Below are 17,167 nucleotides of genomic sequence, written 5' to 3' on the forward strand. Positions count from 1 at the left end.
AATAAAAAGCCTTCTCTTCCCACTTTGGTTAATTAACTTCTAGCTACTGAATTCACAAAAATATATTGCAGATTCAACCTAATGCATAATTTCTTTTTCTGTCCTATACACAGGTGCTTAAAAATTATTATTATTATTATTATTACTTTGAGACGGAGCTTTGCTCTTGTCTAGTTTGGAGTGCAGTGGCATGACCTCAACTCACAGCAACCTCCACCTCCCGGGTTCAAGCAATTCTCCTGCCTCAGCCTCCCGAGTAGCTGGGATTACAGGCACCCACGACCATGCCTGGCTAATTTTTTGTATTTTCAGTAAAGACAGGGTTTCGCCACGTTGGGCAGGCTGGTTTTGAACTCTTGACCTCAGGTTCTCTGTCCGCCTCAGCCTCCCAAAATGCTGGCATTACAGGCATGAGCCACCACCTCAGCCTTAAAAAATTATTTCTAACCTTTCTTGCCCCTGCTGCTTATTGCTAGAGATTACCAGCCAAAGCTGCATAGTAGTTAAAGGATGATAGAAGAGTAATTAAGCACAGGATCCCTGTGTCAGATAACCTGTGTTGCTGCCCCATTCCACCTTAGTCAACTCATTCCATCTCCACAAGCTTGAGGTTCCTCCTCTGTAAAATGAAATCAGTATAATTATACCTACCTTGTGGAATCGTTGGGAGTATTAGCCAAATAATGTATATAACTGAACTCTGAAAAGCACCCCTTTTGTAAAACGCAGCTATTGATTAATTACTCACACATTTATTCAAGTACTTAACATGTGCCAAAATTAGTCCTAGAGGCTGGAGATACAGGTAGATTGATTGGTCTGAATTCTTTCATCTTTCATAGGATAGACTGTAGATTCTATTGCTACAGAGATCCACTCGGTTCTGCTTTTTACTGAAACTCACTACTTTTAGACACTATAATTACTCAAAATTTAAAATGAGGGAACTAAGAGTGAGGAAACCGCAATGCATATATGTGGTTACATGCCTTATAACATTCTTTGGGCATTTTCTTATTACCAGATCCTCAGCAAAGCACTTTCATTCACTACCTCATGTAATGTTCAAAATCGCCATGTGAAAGGAAGGTACTATCATTATACTCTTTTTCAGGTATGAAAAGTAATTCTCCCAGATATTCTTTAGCTTTTTGAAAAGCTTCACAGCTAGTAAATGTCAAAACCAAGATTCAACTCAACTAGCTTTAACTTAGAAGTCTGTTATCTAATTTAAAACCCAGTGGGTCTCGTGGTGCTATTTTGATATTGCTTTTAAGAGTCCAGACCATTACCTTCCTGGAAGAACCATTCCCTGTTTTAAAGGCATCATTTGTCAATGGCATTGATTCTAAAATATCTTCTGGAGCTTTCAGTCCTTGATATTCTCTAAAAGAAATTGGGATCTGAAGTTAACAACTGTCTAACCCTTTACAGAAATTGGTAACGTAGATAATTTAAATACATAGTGGTATGCAGCTAGTACCAGGATGCTGTAAAACCATACACTAGGTATACCAATGGTTCTCAAACTTTACAGATCATCAGAGTCACTTGCATGGCTCTTTAAAGTCACCTCAAGTGTTCTTGATTCAGAAAGTATGAGGGTGAGCTCGAGAAAAAGGATTCTTAACATATCCTCAGATGATATTGAAACTGCTGGCCCAGGAAGCACACTGTGAAAGCTACATCTAGATCCGCCTCTGTTGTCTCTGTGATGTTAGAATGTTTATTCACCCTTTGTGAGTATGAAGGCACCTTCCCGTAAAGAAAGCTGTTATGATGTACAGAATGAGAGAGCATGGGTGAAATCTCTCCGAAAACAGAAAATAGTTAATCTGGCACTTCTCAAGCTTCAGGTAGCTTCACAGTCACCTGGAAGCTGGTTACAAATGCAGCGTCTCAGAGTTCACTCCCAGTTACAGAAGGCCAGGGTTAGAGCCCTAGAAGCTTCCTTTGAAACGAGTTTCCCAGGTAATGTTGAAGCAGATGGTCTACAGACTACCTTTTATAAAACCCTCATAAAACAAACACAAGTCCCACAGCAAGAAAGGCAACAGGTCCCACAACCCCCACTCTGAAGACCAGGTTATGGTATAGAGATTGGACATTATACAAAATTATAGACTCTTAGATATTCCAGAACAGATAGTAAAATAAAATGTATTTTAAAATTGCTTTCATGGAAACATCTAAGTCAAATATTTGACTTTAGGACCTTCAGAGTGAATATTAAATGAGAAGAAAAACATGGTATCATTTGAGATGAAAGAAAGCCTTAGGCCAGCACGCCCTGGAATCTTTCGATATGCAGCCGACTTCGGAGTTAAGTGTGAATTGGAAATGTCCCAGATGACAGGTAGTAGGTAATCAGAACTATTACATTTTGCACCTGACACAGGTATTGCTTCCTCCAACAATGATAGCAGCAGAGCCTGAGCAATTTCAACATCTTAATCCTTTTCCCTTTCTTTCTGAATCCAGGGAATTTAGTCTAATTCTTTAGGCCTTCCCTTAGGAATTATGAAGTGTCAGCTACCACAGAGAATATGCAAGTGGCTCTGTATAAGAAATGTTTGCTGCAATTCAGGGGACTATGTAATTGAGTTAATTTGTAGGAAACATGTTTACTTCCTGGACTGGAACTGAGAGTCTGACCATGAGAAGGTATCAAGCAGTAAGTACTAGGTGGACTCTAATGCAAATCATACATCACATGCTGCTGCAGGGAGCAAATTCCTTGCTCTTAATATTTTTATCAGAGTTGATAAAAATAATGGAAAGTAAAAACCCAACTGTCGGATAAATGTGGAGGAGATTTATGTAAATCAATTGCATTAGGTGAATTGTTTGCAACACAAGCTGCTCAGAATGATATTCTCGTGGCTGATCGACAATTACTATGATTGAGAAAATGAAATGTTAATGAATTTTATTGATGCTATTAACTTGGGTCCTCCTGACCAGGTAAGGGCTATCATCAAACTGTAGTTGAATCTTTAAAAAAGTGGGCCACATGTGGTCATCCTGTGACACAGGCACGTTTAATACAACATGCCTGGATAGCAGGACTCCTCACTTTGACCTTTATGGTTGTCTTTTTCCTTGTTTTTAACAGTAATGAATCATCATGGAAGAATATCATGGAAATACAGAGGTGCAAAATAAATTTAAAAGTTGGCAAAATAAATATACAAATGACTGGTGATATGATCTGAATGTTGATATCTCCTCACAATTTATTATGTTGAAACCTAGTATCCAGTATGATGGTATTAAGAGATGGAGATTTAGGGAAGTGGGTAAGTCATGAGGGCTCCACGCTCGTGAATGGCATCAGTGTCCTTACAGACGAGGCTTGAGGGAGCTCCCTTGCCCCTTCAGTCACATGAAGACACAAAAGGTGCCATCTATTAGGAACGGGCCCTCACCAGACACCGAATCAGCTGGCGCCTTGATCGTGAAGTTCCTAGCCTCCAGAACTGTGAGTAATACATTTTCTGTTGTTTGTAAATTACCCACTCTAAGGTATTTTTTTAATAGCAGTCCAAAGGAAATAAGACAACTGAATAATGAGTGGATAATCCTATCACCCAATGATAACTCATTTTAGTTGTCATGCTACAATGTTCACTACCTTCTAATAATTTTAACCATGCTTATTGTTTTTAAAATATAGATTGTGATTTACATACAATTTTCATCATGCATCTGTGATAAATACTATACCACAAGTAATTCTCTACATTATTAAAAATATATTCATTATTAAAAATATCTTAAACTTTTAAGTTGTATGAATAAACTGTTAGTATTCAAAGAGTTCCTCTAAAGGGTAATCATTTAGCATGTTTTCACTTTTGCCTCCTATAAATAAAAAAGTGATGAGCAATTTTCAACAGCTGTATTAAGGTAAAATTTACGTACTGTAGAAATCACTTGGATGAATATATTTTTATGAGCTTCTATCTTGTGTGTTTCAGTGTTTCCTAAGGCTAGGTATCAGAAATTAACCAAGTAAGACAAAGGGCCTGATACATGTTTAGGTTCAAGACAAACTTTGCCAAATGCCCTCTACTATTGATTTATACTTTCGTCAGCAGAGTATTAGAGAGCTCATCTCATTCCATCCGGGTCAGAATGAATAGTATTATTATTCAAGATGCTTTCCCTTTTAGGGAAAAAGTCAAGACATCAACATATGTGTTCAAAGAAATGGAAACTGCATTTGGGAATTTTGTTTTTCACTTTTGATGCACTTTGAGTGTTTTTGTCATTTTCTTCCTTCTTGTTTAGTTGAGGTCATCTTCTTGTCATCTTCTTGTTTATGTGGGGTAATATGCTGTTCAAATATATTGCCCTTATTGAACTTGTTATACTAACTAAGGTAGAAAGTGACAATACGAGTAACTTTCATGCAACTCAAACAGCAGCCTCACCTAAACCAAGAACTCGGGGTTCCTAGTCACGAACTGGATTACCCTAGGCAAGGTTTTAAACTTCTCTGAGCATTATTTTTCTCATAGCAAAAAGGAAAAAGAAATAGAAGATGATCAAGTTCTAGGCACTTAACCAGCTATACCAAAAAAGTCAATAACATTCTATATTTGAATAATAGAAAATGATTTTTAAAATATTCTTCTACCCTCTAATTCAAATCGCCCTTGTGAAAACTTGCTCTTAAAACTATCAAAGAATGGTAAAATAACTAATTATGTGTGACTTACTCTCATGACTTATCCCATTCTCCTAAGTCTTGCTGTGCTTAAAAAAAAAAGGATGTGTAACTCTTAGTTATCAGCACTTAATATAACTTCTGATTCAAGTAACAAATAGCATTCCAGTTCTATGTATTCATTATGCTCCTAAATTGCAAAGGAAAGAAGCCAATTCTAATGAATTGTAACCATAGTTTCTTTTGCGTGTTACATATTAGAAGTGGGTAGCACTTTAAATTACCATACACAAAACAGCATATAATTAATTCTGAATAAAAGATAATGTATTCTTGCTAAATACGAGTTATTTTAAAATCTCTTAATGAAGAACTAAGCATATGCTGTGTTGCACTGTGAAAATGTTTAGCATATGCCATTAGAGCCAACATTTTGCATTTATTATTATATTTATTTTCAATAATAATATATTATTTAAGTGAACATACAAAAAATTTAATCACTAACATTCCGAATGTGGAAAATATATGCAAATTACAGGAAACTTTTTGGCTCCCCATAAGTTGTCACTAAATAACTTTTTGATGACATGGTGTGATTGCAATTTGCAATAAAATGAGAAAAATGGAAAAGACTGTTACTTTTAAGTCGCAGAACATATGCACAATGCATTTTAAAATTCAGATATGGAGATAAACATTTCTATTCTGAAAAGTGACATGTTCTAAGTTTTTGCTTAATAGCCAAGCTGAAATCTAGACCTTAAGTGTCACCTGATCTAGTATTGGGTTTATCATTTCCTTTCCAACATTGTGTTCCTGCTTTGAAAAGAATGTATACAGAAGAATGTCATCTTACAACTAACATATTGTATCTCTCAATTGATTATGCGCTGGATACTTCATTCTGCCTCTAATCACCATTACCACAGATACCACTGTCACCACCAACAAGGCAAGAAAATAACAAATCTTGGGCCAACCCTTTTTTTGAGCCTTTTTCTCCCCACCCACATCTTGATGATGCCTAATGTCCCTATAAAGCAGCCATGTGACCATGGGCAAACAAGTCCCCATCTGTAAGCCTTAGAACCCTCAGTTATGAAATGGTTACACTGCGATTCTTTTTACTTCCAACAGTTGTCCCCTCCCCCAAGCCATTCCTGGGGTCCATCCCCCAAGCCATTCCTGGGGTCCATCCCCCACGCCATTCCTGGGGTCCATCCCCCAAGCCATTCCTGGGGTCCATCCCCCAAGCCATTCCTGGGGTCCATCCCCCAAGCCATTCCTGGGGTCCATCCCCCAAGCCATTCCTGGGGTCCATCCCCCACGCCATTCCTGGGGTCCATCCCCCAAGCCATTCCTGGGGTCCATCCCCCAAGCCATTCCTGGGGTCCCTCCCCCACGCCATTCCTGGGGTCCATCCCCCACGCCATTCCTGGGGTCCATCCCCCACGCCATTCCTGGGGTCCATCCCCCACGCCATTCCTGGGGTCCCTCCCCCACGCCATTCCTGGGGTCCCTCCCCCAAGCCATTCCTGGGGTCCCTCCCCCAAGCCATTCCTGGGGTCCATCCCCCACGCCATTCCTGGGGTCCATCCCCCACGCCATTCCTGGGGTCCATCCCCCACGCCATTCCTGGGGTCCATCCCCCAAGCCATTCCTGGGGTCCATCCCCCACGCCATTCCTGGGGTCCATCCCCCACGCCATTCCTGGGGTCCATCCCCCAAGCCATTCCTGGGGTCCATCCCCCACGCCATTCCTGGGGTCCATCCCCCACGCCATTCCTGGGGTCCAACAGAAACACGCAATAAGGTAAGGTTTTCTCCACTCACATATGCTTTCTATTCTTACTTCATTTAAATTTGTAGTGAAAAATGTGGACAGTAGAAATAAATTACAATATCCTAAAGGCTTCAAATTAAAAACACAATGTAAAGTTTACTTTTAAATCCGAAGTTCTGCTTTTGTGCCAAAGATGTGATGACTAGTTCATCAGAAAGAGACGGAAACTAGACAGAATCACTGTTCCATTCTTTTCCAAACACCTCAGGTTTGGAGATATTTTAAGTGTGTTTCCTACTCAAGTGCTAATACACAGTAATTAAAAATTGAAAATGAATAAAATTTAAAAATTAAACTTAAATTCCAGCCCTATGCAATTGCTGCTGGTATTTTGCCATCATTTCTCTACATGCTCTGATATATGCATAAGTGCGTAAGTATGTGTGTAGTAAGTTGAAGTCAGACTGAAGACATAATGCGATGGCCTACCTAAGCATATGTCCATGTAGCTACAACTTCTTTGTAATACTTCCAGTGACTCAATTATAGTCCACCATAAAAATATACCATAATTTATTTAAGAAATCCCCTCTTGTTAGATATTCAAGTTTCTACTTTTGCCATGATATTTTTGTGCATCTAAGTTTTAAATATTTCCACCTATTTATTTAGTATTAATTCCAGAAAAGTGAGATGATTATTGTAAAATCTCAGCAGAAGTAATATAATTACTTAAAAATGATGGTGGTGGTTTCTTTTCCATTCGAACACTCATTTTCTGTGAATGCTTTTGATCATATCTTAGCACATCAATGTCCCCAAATCCCACATATCTCTTCTGACTACCGTTGTTAACAATAGAAGAAAGATATTTATTTCTGTATGTCTCTTCCTTCTATAGATCAGGTCTTTCTTAAGAAAGATTTCTTAAATACCCTAGCCTCAGTTCCCTATATAAAGTCAGGGACAGAGTAGGTGCTCCATAAACATTCACTCAATTGGCTAATGTATCTTGAAAATTATTTATCAAGCTCCCTCCTTGTCCCAGGGATAATAAATAATGTCACCTCCCCAGAGAAGCCTCTCTGGATCTACCTGGACTCATTTCACCTCTCATTTTATTACACGACTCTGTTCATTTCCTTTTGCACAAATACCACAATCTGAGATTGTCCTGTCATAGATATTGTGCCTCTTCCCATAGAATGTCATGGTCATAGATGGCAGGGTCTGTCCTCATCACTTACTATCTCCATCCCACAGCACAGTGATTGCTACACTGCAGCCCCTCAAAGCTGAAAAGTCTCTTAGAGGTCGCCAAACTTAGCTCCATTATTTAAAAAATATGTAAACAGATGTCCCAAGTGGAAAAATTAGTTGCCGAAGTTTTAACTAAAAATGACAGAATCTAGATGAAAATTAAAAATTCTGGACTCCCAGGCCAATGTTCCTTCCGCAGCTTTCCAGTGACAGCAACCTCACAGCACAGAGCAGAAGACAGAAAGACGACCTCAATCCCATTCAGCCCAGGGAGACAGAAGTACTTTTGGCCAAACTGATGGAAACCTCTATTCTTGGCTGTTAGAGGCACTATCTAACCCATGTCTTAGTACCACTTGCACACCAAGCTTAATAAATATGGGGTGGCTATTACTATCTTCTGCTTATTGGTGGGGATGCCTGAGACACAAAGGAGCTGAGGAACATGGCGCCACAGCCAAGTGGCTAAGCCCAGACCAAGTGTCAGTCACCTAGTCCCCGGATGTCTCGTGTGTCTCTTGCAACTCAGCTCAAATCACAGGTTCCTTGTCTCACCCATGAACAGATCCATCATCTGTTCCTCCTCATCAGGTTCCTCCTCATCTTGAGGGACTTTTTCCAGAAAAAAAAAGTGTCTTGACCTTTCCTTCAAGGAAAAATAAATAATAAATAAAAAGAATCCTGAAGTCAAGTCACTTATGTGGTGATGTGATGTACTTTTCAACAAATTCATTCAGCTTATAGTATTTACAAAAATACAAATTTCTCTCCTTTTTTTTTTTTTTTTTTTTTTTGATGGAGTCTTGCTCTGTTGTCCAGGTTGGAGTGCAGTGGCATGATCTTAGTTGACTGCAACCTCCGCCTCCCAAGTTCAAGCAATTCTCCTGCCTCAGCCTCCTGAGTAGCAGGGTTTACAGGCATGTGCCACCACGCTCAGCTAATTTTATCTATTTTTAGTCGAGGTGGGGTTTCACCATGTTGGCCAGGCTGGTCTTGAACTCCTGACCTCAAGTGATCTGCCGGCCTTGGCCTCCCAGTGTAGGGTTCCTTTTTTTTTTCCTTTTTTTTTTTTTAGAGTTCAGGGGAGGGCACTAAAGGCAAAATTTCCACCCTGGATGCTGTACCTGTTCACTACGTCTGAGACCCAAAAACTCCGAGGAGCACAGTGACCCACTCCTAGGCATGCAAACACTGAGGTTCAAAAGGAAAATTCTTTGTCTGGGGCTGCAAAAGGAGATGGGTGACAGAAGTGCCCAGAACTCATGGCTCTCAGTGGCTCTGAGCCTAATGAACTTGGAATAGTGGGGCGGTTCTAGAGCAATCAGCAGCTCTGGTACACGTCCCAAAACCCACACCTCTTAATACTATTTAATTAGGGATTATGCTTCAACGTGAAATTTTGGAGGATGCATGATCCTTCAAACCATAGCAGTGTGTATACGTGTACAAATATACACACGCGTACACAGCAGTTATTTTAGCAAGCATCCATTCATCCAACAAAACAATCTACTATGTGATATTCACAGTGGTAGATACTAGGTATACAGAGATAAAATCATTATAGTCCCTACCCTCAAAATGCTAATAATCTGGAGAAGGATATGATTAAATCGGTAATTTCAGTATGTTCTTATACATACTATAATGCATACAATAAAAACACTAAAAAGGCCTCACTGAATGTCAAAATATGTAAGCAAAATTAATTAGCTTCGAGAAGTCTATCATTTGAATATGTGTTCCTTGGATGAATATTAGGACCAACTCTGCCTTAATAAGAAATTACTATTTGATAGGATTTAACTAAAGCTCTGAGCAAGCCTCCAGGAGAAAGGTGATTGGACTCCCAATGATTGGCCTTGTGAAGAGCTCAAATACTAAGGCCTATTTGCTGACCCATTTATTTAAGGCCTCTCCTCTTCTTAAGAGAAGTTGAATAGCCTTCATAAATACCAGCAATGCACTAAGATTAAAACAAAGGGAAGTTTTAAGGAAAATAGGATGAAGGGAAAGTAAAAGTAAGGTTGTAAGATGGAGCAAAGTACTTCACTCTAAAGCACACCATAATTTATGACACATGGTGTTCTTTCCTAGCAAGTCAAAGCAACTGGAAAAACACCAACAGTTATAAAACCACCACAAAATAAAAATGCATTCTTGTCCAGGTGAAACAAAACATTTCTTGATACTTGATGTCAGTAAAATTTCTACCAAAGAGTCTAATAAAGAAATCAATACCTTAAACAATACCCCCAAAATAAACAGAAAACTACACACACACACACACACACACACACACACACACACACACACACACAGAGAGAGAGAGTATATATGTATTTACATATAAATATGCAGGTGTATATATACACACATCTCTAGGGTTGCTTAATTCAAATGGGGACCCAAGCATAGCAGTCCAGTTCAATAACCACAATCTCAGCCAGTGACTCTTCCATGGAATTTATAAAATCCTGTCTTAGTCTCAGCCTCTCCTTTGTACTCCTCTCTGTGTTTCTTTAACACAGTTTCATAATCTCCTCCCAGAAGGAGACACGATGATAGTGACTACGGAGGACTATAAAAGAACAGGATCAATGCCCTTATCAAGAGACTTAAAGGAGGAAATACACCTGTTTTCACCCCTTCCATCTCTTCTGTCATCTGACGACACTCAAAAGGCATAATCTATGAGGAACAGGCCCTTGCTAGACACCAGACATGTGACAACTTGATCCCAAGACTTCCCAGTTTGCAGAACTGTGAGAAAAAAAAAGATTCTCTTGGTTATAAATTACCCAGTATGTGGTGTTTTATTATAGCAGCACAAAGAAATTAAGACATACATATCTCTATACAGGTATGTGTCTATATTGTCATACACTGCACAAGCGTGTTTCAGGTATATCTTACCAGAACCTGTGAAATTGTGTGTTACTCCCTTGAACGCCGGTAGGTCATAGGCATATTCACATAGCTCCTAAATAGCAGACCCAGGGTTTGGGTCCAGGTCTGCCTCCCTCCTCATCATTACCAGTCTGCAACATTGCTTCCCTGTATGACATCACAGTGAGTTTTAAGACAGAAGTACAAGTATTGGTTGCATATAAAGATATCTCTAATCTGGGAGAACTGCTGGATAGGTGGGTATGGCCAACCAATCACATCCTCACACTGTTGAGAGAAACAGTGTGCTTTACATTACTTAACACTTGTGGCTTTTGATAAACCTACTCTGCCATCTAAAGTAACTTCTGGATTAGGAAAAATATACAGTTTACTACCTGTAATGATCAGTTTTATGTGTTAATTTGGCTAGGTTATTGTCGACAGTAATACAATTAAACAATAATCTAAGCAATCTAGTTTTGTGAAGGTATTCAGGGGATGTAATTCAAGTCTGTATTCAGTTTACTTTAAGTGTGGAAAATCCTCCTAGATTATCTGGATGGGCCTGATTAAACCAGTTGAAAGGCATGAAGAGCAGAACTGAGACTTCCCTGATGAAGCTAAAATCCCATCTGTGGATGGCAATGTCAGCTCTCATTTCAGAGGTCTAGTCTGACCTTCCTGCCTACCTGTCCTATGGATTTTGAATTTTCCCAGCCAACCTCTGTGCTAAGGTCTTAAAATATCTTCCTCAAGTTCATATGTTGAAACACAATCTGTAATGTGATGATATTAAAAGGTGGGGCTTTTTAAAGGTGATTAGGCCAAGGGATCAGTGCCCTTATAAAAGTGAATCAAAAGAGCTCCCCTGCCTCTTCCACTATGTGAGAAGGCATTGAGATGGTGCCATCGATGAGGAATACACAGAAATTACAAATTGAAAATGAATACAATTTAAATTTTAAACTTAAATTCCATCCCTATGCAATTGCTGCTGGCATTTTGGCATAATTTCTCTACATGCTCTGATATACGCATAAGTGCGTATGTGTGTAGTAAGTTGAAGTCAGACTGAATACATAATTCGATGGCCTACCTTGTACCTCTTAACATTTTCTCCTAAGCATACGTCCATGTAGCTACAACTTGTTTGTAATACTCCCAGTGAAGTATTACAAGTATTCTTGTCTCTCCTTCATCAGGCACAGAATCTGCTGGTGCCTTGATCTTGGACTTTCCAGCCTCCAGAACCGTAAGCAATAAATTTCTGTTATTGATAAACTATCCAGGCTAAGGTACTTTGTTATAACAGTCCAAACAGACTACTATATGCTACAATTGCTTAAGGCAATCTCTTACTATAAATCTTTTGGTATATATATATATATGTTTATATATATGTGTATATAGATACATATTTGTACATATACAGGTTCATATATGTGTATATATACATATTTGTACATATATGTACATATATACACACACACCAAATATATATACACCCACATATATATTATACATATTATATATATAACATATATACACACACACACACATATACACCAAATATATAGATTTGGTATATGTATTACATGTTTATATACCAAATATATACAATTTGGTATATGCAAATATATACGTATATATGTGGAGTGTGTGTGTATATCCTGTTGGTTCTGTTCTCCTGGTTGAAGTTTGACTAACACCCTATGTATATACTAAGATTTACAAATGGAAACTTCAGAAAATTTCTGACTCAAGGAACTGGAAGAGGCTATTCAGTCTCCTGACAATAGCCGGAAACATGTTTTAACTCCTTTGAATGACAGTTGTCTTCTTACCTGTATCCAAAGGTCAAATTTCAATTCGTTCAATAACTAGAATACTATGCTTTCAGTTTGATTTTTTTTGACAAGTTCTTGGCAAAAGCAGTTCACAGTAGTCTATTATTATGTTTGGATAAAGGCATCATTGCAGAAGACTATGTGGAGAATATCTTTTAAAGCTTCTTCTCATTATTACCTTTTATCTGGTTGTTTTTCACACACACAGATACACACACACAAACTCATTTCAGCTATTGGGAAAAACATATTTGTAACTTTTCAAAATTGCTAGAGAAGTGATAATAGGCAAAATAATATATGTGTTGTAAAGAACAAGGTTTGGACTGCATGGGGGCCTGGATTCCCAACTGAGTCATGCTGGACACGTTAGCTACTGTTAGCCTTAATTTCCTCAAATGCAAAATGAAGATATAGCCAATCTACTTCGTAAGTCTCTATAAATGGTAATTGTCATGACTGTTCAATAATGAATCTTTCAGATTGACCTTCCTTCTCTAGGGTAGGGCTTGTCAGCCTGAGCACTGCTGCCACTTTGGGTCAGATGACCGTTTTCTGCAGAGGGCTGTCCTGTGCACTGCAGGATGTTCAGCAGCATCCCTGGTCCCTATCCACTTGATGCCAGCAGCATTCCCTCCCAAGCTGTGGCAAAACAAATGTCTCTAGATCTTGCCAAATGTCCTCTGGGGGCAAAATCACCACTGTTCTAGGGGTGAAATTATGATGATTATCAGTAGTAGTCAGTTTTTATTTTTCTAAAACTGTTAAGTATAGTATACATAAAGAAGAGCACAGCTCTATGAATTAGGAAACACACCCATGGACTCAGTCCCATAACAAAGACCAGAAAAGGAGCATCTCCCCCACCACACATGAGAATCCTTTCACATTCTCTACTTCCAGTCCATTACCGGGGACTTCTGATCAGAAAATTAAGATTACATTTTTAAAAATAAGAGGAAATTCAGCAATTGAGTCCGTAAATTGGTTTTCTCTGTGACTCTGCCCAATAACTAAGCTCTGCTAGAATGACAATCTAACCAGAAACCATCAAAAAAGAGCAGGTGAGCCACTCAAACCCAGTCTAGGATTGCTTGGATTATTGGAGTAACACAAGGATGGCAACCCTTAGTGATTCTTCCTTCCTACCAGAAGACTCAGCTTGCTCAACACAATGGAGAAAGTGAATTATCAAAATAGATCAACCATGGAAGAGAAGGCCATGAAACTGGGTAGGGCAGCAGCTGGAAGAACCAACTGACCAATGGGGTATCTTCAGGGAAAGAACAGGGGTAATGAGAGGTTCAATAGTAAATATTGAACCTCATGTTGCTACCATATTCCTCTCCCTGTTAATCCTTAAGTTCCTTGGATACTAAGGGATGACAGAACAACATGCTAGAGTTAACAGCATCAGATACTACTGTAAGATAAACCTAGTAGTCTAGTTACATGATATATTCAAATACTGCTCTAGCAGCAAGGAAACATGGGAGCAGCTGGCCAGACTGACCCTCCTTCTCTGGGTATGTAATACATGTGCTGTTGGGAATTTATCAAATTACCCTCATTTGTCTATGAGATGCTGGAGAATTGAAGATTGCAACTGTGTCTTCACGCACGCGCGCCTGTGTGTGTGTGTGTGTGTGTGTGTGTGTGTGTGTGTGTGTTTTAGAGACAGGGTCTCACTATGTTGCCCAGGCTGATCTCAAACTCCTGGGCTCAAGCAATCCTCCCACCTTAGCCTCACAAGTTGGCTGGATTACAGACATGAGATACCATGCCCTGCCTCTGTCTTCATTTTTAGTATTCCCTGTAGCATCTCCTATTGGGTCTGGAATATCACAGGTGCTTATCAAATGCCTATTAATTAAGATAAGATATTGTCTTAAGTAATGAAGGGTGAACCTCACTAGGAATTAAAAGTGCTGAAGTCCTATTCTTGTCTATGCCACTACTATGCCATGTGATTTGGTGTGTGGGGGGCGTGAGGCGAGGGGCTGTAATCTTTTAAATTTTTCTAAATATCAGCACCTAAATCTGTTTATAAAAGGTAAGAATAAAATGACCTCTGAGGTCACTTTCAGATCTCTATTATATTTGACATATTGAGCAGAGAACCCGAAATCACAGATGTGCTTTATAACCATCTATTTTCTTAGTCATGAATTCATTCACAATTTCAGTCAGTTACTAACCCTTTCTTTCGCCCATCCAATAAAACCAGGTATGATGACTTGTGAAACGGAATGCAATCTAAGTCTTATGAAATCATTCCTACTGGGAACAACACATAGACAGCTGTACCATAACAAATTTTATATTACAGGGTGCCATGATCTCCCAAGGAGAGTAGACAATACAAGTGAAAACATGGAATATTTAAAAAACAGGGAAGGTCTAGGGAAGCCAAATATTCATTCATTCATCTACTCATCTATTCATGTCATCCAACAATTTTGAGGACCTACGTGGTAAATATTTTTCCCTGTCTCAAGTGTACTATCAATCACAAGGATGCACACAGGACCCAAGCTGTGTCCTTCAGAATATTCATAGGACATAGTAAATGGCCTTATAGATGGGCTGTAACTCAGGGAAGGTAGTCTCAGTGCTTTGCAGTTTCCTGATAGAGTGGCAGAAAGATCATTCTCTCCTGTTTTTAGTGATCTTAAGGCACAAAAGTTATGTTCTGAGACTTCCAGTGGTCATTGTGTCGTTGTTTCTGTCACCTAGGAAAAATATCTCAGCATCAATAAAATATGAGTTCAACACTTGATTAGACCCAAAGAAGAGTAGATGGAGATGTGCCCATGTAAATGGAGATGCAGAAATATAAAATTCACAAGATTGTTTAAGTCCTTCATCCAGTCTCGACAGAAGCTAGACTACTCCATGAGGGCAAGTCATAACTTGTCCTCACAGCAATGACTTGCCCCCACGCAGGGGTAATATGAGCTGCCAAGTTCATTGCCCTCATGGCAATGAACTTGTCATGGAGTTCACAGTTGTGTGGAAAAGGTAGAGTAAAAGTGAGAGCTGAAGGTCAGAGTGCTCTGCACAAAGAAAGGAGGCAAAAAGGGCAGTTAGGAGAATAAGGACACATCTGAGAAGAGAAACGATAAGGGCAGAAAACTTTGACAATGGCAAAAGAATGAGAAAAATAGACATTATGAGAGAAATATCAAAAATGAAATCAGTAGTAACTGGCAACGGACTGGGTGTGAGGTCTTAAAGATGGGTCCTCCAAGGTTAATGTGTGATCATTTACCACTGGTTGGAAAAGTGGGTGGATACTGTTGACATCACAGACATATAGAATATAGGGAAATTATCATATTTAAGAGTTTGCTAAGTGAAGTTTGGGATGCAGCTTGAACATTAGCTAGTGACAGGATGTTGGATACTGCCATGAAATTCATGAATCATCTGAGGCAACAAATGTAATAGGAGAAGAAGACTGGAAGAAAATACTAAGGAAGAAAGCAGGAAGACCTTTGAGTATTTGAGTGGAAAGGCTGCAATGAGTGACCAACCAAGAAAATTGAAAAAAAAAATTCCTCTTTCAGAAAAGCAAAAAATCTAGAACTAGAAATACCATTTGACCCAGCCATCCCATTACTGGGTATATACCCAAAGGATTAGAAATCATGCTGCTATAAAGACACATGCACACGTATGTTTATTGTGGCACTATTCATAATAGCAAAGACTTGGAACCAACCCAAATGCCCATCAATGATAGACTGGATTAAGAAAATGTGGTGCATATACACCATGGAATACTATGCAACCATAAAAAAGGATAAGTTCATGTCCTTTGTAGGGACATGGATGAAGCTGGAAACCATCACTCTCAGCAAACCATTGCAAGGACAGAAAACCAAACACCGCATGTTCTCACTCATAGGTGGGAATTGAACAATGAGAACACTTGGACACAGGAAGGGGAACATCACACACCGGGGCTTGTCGTGGGGTGGGGGGAGCGGGGATGACGAGTTAGTGGGTGCAGCACACCAACATGGCACATGTATACATATGTAACAAATCTGCACGTTGTGCACATGTACCCTAGAACTTAAAGTATAATAATAATAAATTAATAAATAAATAATTTAAAAAGAAAAAAAAAGAAATCCCAAAAGATAATGAATTTGAGGAAACTGGAGTAAGGGGGCAGCCAGGGGCATCCCCCATCAGAATGGCATTCATTGGTGATAATCACAATGAGTAGACAACCACTGTGTGTAATGATCTCTGAAAAAGCAGTTCCATGCCCTCTATAGCTAACACTTCTTATCAAGGGAGCAGTTCTCATTAAAATTTAAAATTTTCATCCTAAGATACACATTTAGTTGCTTTTCTAATATTGTCAAAGGTGAAAAATCTGATAACTTTCTTCCTTAAAGTAATTCCTCAAATATGTGTAGGCTATATTCTTCCAGGCATAGCACTTCAAAGCTTTTATCCATTACTCAGAGGAGCTATGTTCTAATAATATTTCCTTTCTAACCACTTACACAAACTTGTTCTCCACATTTCTTGGCCTCTTGGAACCCCAAAAGATGCATACCACTCTCTTAATCCATCACTGCTGAGACAAACCTTCCTTGCCAAGAAGACACCAACCAATCATGAGGAAAGACAGGCAGGCACAAGCAGGGCACCGCAGCCAAAGGCACAGGTTCCTCTCTGGGCAGAGCCCTG

General features: G+C 39.2%; 1 protein-coding gene across 3 annotated transcripts in view; it reads right to left on the reverse strand.

Annotated features, from left to right (window-relative positions):
* The window catches only part of CDH11 (cadherin 11), a 182,109-nt gene that overhangs the window by 143,885 nt on the left and 21,057 nt on the right, over nucleotides 1–17,167 (reverse strand). The gene's annotated exons all lie outside the window — the stretch shown is intronic.

The sequence above is a fragment of the Macaca fascicularis genome, chromosome 20 (genome assembly GCF_037993035.2).
Source record: "Macaca fascicularis isolate 582-1 chromosome 20, T2T-MFA8v1.1".
Taxonomy (NCBI): Eukaryota; Metazoa; Chordata; class Mammalia; order Primates; family Cercopithecidae; genus Macaca; species Macaca fascicularis.